This window comes from Carlito syrichta, unplaced genomic scaffold (genome assembly GCF_000164805.1).
Source record: "Carlito syrichta isolate Samal-C Ts95f unplaced genomic scaffold, Tarsius_syrichta-2.0.1 Scaffold303579, whole genome shotgun sequence".
In the NCBI taxonomy this organism is placed as follows: domain Eukaryota; kingdom Metazoa; phylum Chordata; class Mammalia; order Primates; family Tarsiidae; genus Carlito; species Carlito syrichta.
This window is the reverse complement of record NW_007247675.1, coordinates 590,767-596,614: the sequence shown is the minus strand read 5'-3', so window position 1 is coordinate 596,614 and position 5,848 is coordinate 590,767.

Below are 5,848 nucleotides of genomic sequence, written 5' to 3'. Positions count from 1 at the left end.
CTCAGCCTCCCAAAGGCGCGGGATTACAGGCTGAGCCACCAAGCCCGGCTACCAATTCTACTGAAAGTATTCTAGGCAATTGAGAAAGATGTAACTCCCCCCAAATTATTTTATGAAACTAACATTACACTGATACCCCAACCAGTTGTAAAGATCCAACAAAGAAAGAGAACTACAGGTCAAAATCCCTGATGAGCCTAGATGCTAAAATTCTCAAGATGATAACAAATAGGATCCAATGACTCATCTGAAAAATCATTCACCATGAACAAGTAGGCTTCACTCAAGAGATGCAAGATTATTTTAACATCTGCAAGACCATAAATGTAATTACATACATCATCAGATGTAAACACAGGAATCATATGATTATATTGTTAGACACAGAAATAGATTTTGAAAAAAGTTCAGCATCCTTTCTTGATAAAATCCCTTGAACACCTAGGCATAGAGGAAACATACTTCAAAATAGTAAGAGCCATCTGCAATAAACCCAAAGCCAACATATTGCTAAATGGACAGAACTTAAAGCATCTCCTCTGAAAACGGGTACAAGACAAGGCTGCCCAGTTTCACCCCTTGTTCAACACAGTGTTGGAAGTCCTAATAAGAGCAATCAGACAAGAGAAGGAAATCAAGGGTATTTGAATAGGCAAAATGGAAGTCAAATTATCCCTCTTCGCTGAGAATATGATTCTATACCTTGAAAACCAAAGAGAATCTGTCAAAAAAAAAAACAAAAAACAAAAAACAAAAAAACCGTGCACTGATAAATAACTTTGGAAAAGTCTCAGGATACAAAATCAATGAACAAAAGACAGTTGCATTTTTATACACCAACAACAAACAGGCAGATAGCCAAATAAAAAGGACAATCCCATTCACAATGACACCAAAAAAATAAAATACCTTGGCATCTTCCTGACCAGAGAAGTGAAAGAAGTTTACAATGAAAACTACAAAGTACTGCCCAAATAAATCAAAGATGATACAATTAAATGGAAAAAATATCCCATGCCCATGCTTTGGAGGAGCCAACATTGTTAAGATGTCCACCCTACCAATGGTAGTCTATATATTTAATGTAATATTCATTAAATTACCAACATCATTTTCTCAGGTCTAGAAACAGCAATACAGAAATTCATATGGATACATAAAATAAACAACCACAAATAGCAAAAAAAAAAAAAAAATCCTCAACAAAAGAAACAAAGTGGGAAGTGTCACACTTCCAGACTTTAAACTTTATTATAAGGCTACAATAATCAAAACAGACTGGTATTGGTATAAGAACAGGCATATAGACCAATGGAGTAGGATAGAGATCCCAGAAGAAAAACCTCAATTTCTCAACCAACTCATTTTTGACAAAGCCTCCACTAACAACCACTAGGTAGAGGAGAACTTATTCAGTAAATGGTGCTGGGAAAGCTGGCTGACCACAAGCATAAGATTAAAACAAGACCCCTGTCTATCATCGTATACAAAAATTATCTCTAAATGGATCAAAGACCTAAACATAAAACCTTAAACTATAAGAACATTAGAACATGCAGAAAATGCCCTTATGGAAATTGGAACTGGCAACCAATTCTTTATCCAAACCTCAATTGCCCATCTATAAGAGATAAGATAGACAAGTGGGACCTCATCAAACTGAAAAGCTTCTTAACTTGTGATGTGCATATTTTAAGAAAAAAAATCAGCTAATTTTATTTTTACTAAGTACCCTTGGTTTTCTTTCCTTCTGCAATTCAATAAAATTCCTTATTCGAGCACTACTACCAAATCAAACCTTAAGGTCACTCTCTGACATAAGAAGTAGTATAATGGAGGAAAAGGTCCACTCCATTATCATTATGAAAACAACAACAGGGGTAGGAGGAAGGAAATCAATCAGTGGTTAGTAATATTTTCCACTGTACCTCAGTTCACCCAAGCAGAATTCTTATCTACCATGCTCATGTTTGCCTCTTAAATAGCACCTGCTCCATAATATTCAATTATTCAACAAATATTGATTGATCTTTTACTACAAGGCAAACACTGATCTTGGTGTTGAAAACTAGACAGTAAGAATATAGACAATCCCAAACTTAGGAGTTTTATGTACAAGACACACTAAATAAATATGTGAAAGAATAAATGCACTCCCATTGGGTATAATCACAACTTTAATTTTAAGGATAGTAATCTGGTGTCACTACGGTCGTCGTATCTCACTTTATGGTAAAAGATAGGAATACAACTACAAAAAGAATAGGTAAGGGAAAATGCCCTGGATGTATTCTAGAGAGTGTGATACAGTCTGAGAAGAGGTTAAATTAGCAAAGATCAAAGCATAAGGATAGAGCTGGGCCTAAAATACAATGGTTAGAAGGAATGGGAATCCTTCCATTCTCTGTAGAGGGGGTTTTTTGCTGAAATTTACTGGAATTTATTTGCAAGGTTTATCTTTTTGGATATTGTGATGTGGGTAAAAAAAAAATCTGATATAAATATATTTTTGAGTCAGAGTCTTACTCTGTTGCCCAGACTAGAGTGCTGTTATACACTCACAGCCACCCCAGCATCAACCTCCTGGGCTCAGGCGATCCTTCCACTTCAACCTTCCAAGTAGCCAGAACTACAGGTGTGCACCACACTGTCCAGCTAATTTTTTGATATATTGTAGAGACGAGGTCTCATGAAGTTGCCCAGGCTGGTCTCAAACCCCTGGGCTCAGGCAGTTCTCTCACCTCAGTCTTTCAAAGTGCTGGGATTACAGCTAACTGACATTTGAATACTTTCAATAGACTGTAATGCCACTGAAGTCTTTGAATTCTGGAATTACCAGAGCAGGAGGGAAGCTCCTCAATAAAAAAATATACTTTTGTTATTATGGTCAATAAAAAAATGTGTATGATTTATTTTTAATTTCAAATAAACAAAACTTTAAAAAGTGACTCTTTGTGTAATACTGGATGATCTATCACAGAAACAAAGAACTAAGTACCCACGTGTTCTCACTCATAAGCGGACCTTGAACAATAACCATAATACTATAAGAAAGGAACTGGTAATAGCTGGAAACTGCCAGGGGAGAGGGCTGGAATTGGCAATAGTGGAAAACTGCCAGGGGAGGGAGGTGCACACGTCATAAGCAAGGGTACTTGCATAATGAACATTTATACATCTAACCCTGGATTGTAACCCACATCTTCAAAATAAAACATTTTAAAAAATAACTGTGAGTAAACTCCCAAATAAGAAAAAAGCAATGTGTTTACACGTTTAGTGTTTCTTAAATTTCATTTTTTCCCTGCACAATCTATTACTAAATCAGCACTTGAAATTGAAAATGATAGTGCCTTAGAATTTAGAATGAACACTCCATAAGTGCTGGAACCTTCTTTCCTAGTGCATTTCTAGTACTTGTAACTGTGAGAAATAAATATATTGTGCACCTGTGTGTTATTAAATACTTACATATGTCATGGTAACTAGTCATAGCAAAACATTCCATTGGTTATAGGTATTAAAAAGAATGTAAGCCAGGCTCGGTGGCTCAGCCTGTAATCCCACGCCTCTGGGAGGCTGAGGTGAGTGGATTGCCTGAGCCCACGGGTTCAAGACACGCCTGGGCAGGCTAGACCTCATCTCTACAATAAATCAAAAAATTAGCCGGGCGTGGTAGCGTGCGCCTGTAATTCTGGCTACTTGGAGGCTGAGGCGGCAGGATCGCCGGAGCCCGTGGGTCGAGGCTGCGGTGACCGGGAGCAGCCACTGCACTCCAGTCTGGGCGACAGAGTGAGACTCCAACTCAAAAAAAAAAAGGATGTGACCTTATTCTGGTACCTACCATATGTACTGCTTTACATATGCTATTTCATTATCTCTGTACTTCCCACTGCCTTGATAATGAGTTATCATTTTTCATATTATAAAAATAAAAATACTAATCCCTAAAAAGCCTTTTTAACTTGGGTATGGTCTTGAGAAATTGACCGAAAATTGAATGATTACAAGTAAATATAAAAGCTCATGTTTTTACTCAGCACCACACAAAAGCCATGTGGTCTACTGTACTATTTGAACACAACATCAACTTCAGATATAAATATATAGGCTCTAATTATTAATGCAACTCAATTAAAAGAACCAAGAAGCAAAATCTCTTGAAATCTGTTGATTAAAATATGTAAAGCAAATACTTTTATACTATATAATTATACAAATTATTTGTAATTTTTTTCAGATGCTTATGCAATTTTAGAAAGTCCATATCAGTTTCCTTCTTTAAAATCTAATCGTCAACCTGTTTCCAAACCTAAAACAAGTTAATTAGTATCCCTTCTAAAACTGTTGAGTGTAATATATCAACGTAGGAAAATAATTTGCCATAAAATGTATGTTTTTTCCTGTGTTTTTTCATGTTCTTGTTGCTCAACTATCCCACTTCTCTGAAAATGCCACTCTTTTACAGGTTAAGCTTTTGGAACAAGAGGAAACATCATATGCTTTACTTCCAGTTTACTTGTTTCTCCTTTCATTTACCTTGACTCAAAACACTGATCTGCTTTGAAATCAGCATTTTAACTTTGAAAGCTTTCTCTCAGATTTTAGTTTATTCATCATTTTTTGGCAATAGATTGGAAATGGATTTCACCTATTGTCTTCTAGAACACTTGTAACAATCAATTTTTTTTTTCTGAATGAAACAATAATCAAATTTCAGAATGCAAATAAAAGTGGTATATGAATTTAAAAAGAAAACCATGCAATTTGGCTTAGGTAATTTTCCATTTCTGACACCAATCATAAAATTGGGTAATAGATTTAGCTACATTTATTAGACACAATTTTCAGATGCAAAAATATAATTAACTAAGGTATACCATGGTTGAGTCAATGAAATTGTGTACACTCTTCCCTGCATTCTTCATGAATCATAGATCAAAGTATATTTTGTGTATTTTGACTTAAGGTTAGGACAAGGAGCTATTTATGCAGTGAAGGATTATATTTATTACAGATAATAATCAATATTTATGGTTATTTATATTTTTCAATAATTATTAATTATGAATATTTATGAATGGTTTTTTATAATTTTAAATTTTACTATTTTCAGAATTTTAGCTATGTAACTCCTGAAACTTGTCAGTTTGATCAATTACAAAGTTAATCTCTCAGTAAGAATCAGCATATATCTTCAGGGTTTATTTGCACATTACTATATTCTTATAGAATCAAGATCAAAGTTTAATTTATTTTAAATTAGTTGAAAGTATAATGAGGTTCTACATCTGAAAAAGACTGACATGAAATGATTTGTATTTTTTATTTGTCAATAAATTAAAATAAAAATTACATATTGTCATGTCATTTCTGACAACATGGATGAATCTGTAGGACATTAGATTATATGAAATAAGCCAGGCACAGAAAGACAAATACCTCATGATTTCAGTTAGATTTATGTGAAATCTAAAATCATTGAACTCATGGAAGTGGCGAGTAGAATGGCAGTTATCAGGGACTAAGGTAGGGAGGTTGGGAAAATGTTTTCAAGACAGCATGTTTTCCATAATAAGTATTATGATTTTGGTCAATTAAAACATACATTTTAGGAAGTTAAAAAATACCTTTAATATGACAACTTTGATAATGGGGAAATGTTAAATAATGGTAATGAACACACATTTTGAAATTACCTTATGCTTTTGAAAATGTTAGCCCTGCTTTTTAGATTTCGAATCACTAAGCTGTGGCTGCGTCTATGCATCTGATGACTGAGAAAATGCAATTTTTTTCCTGATATGCAGCCATTGCTATAATTCAGTGTGCTAAAATTTTCAAATGT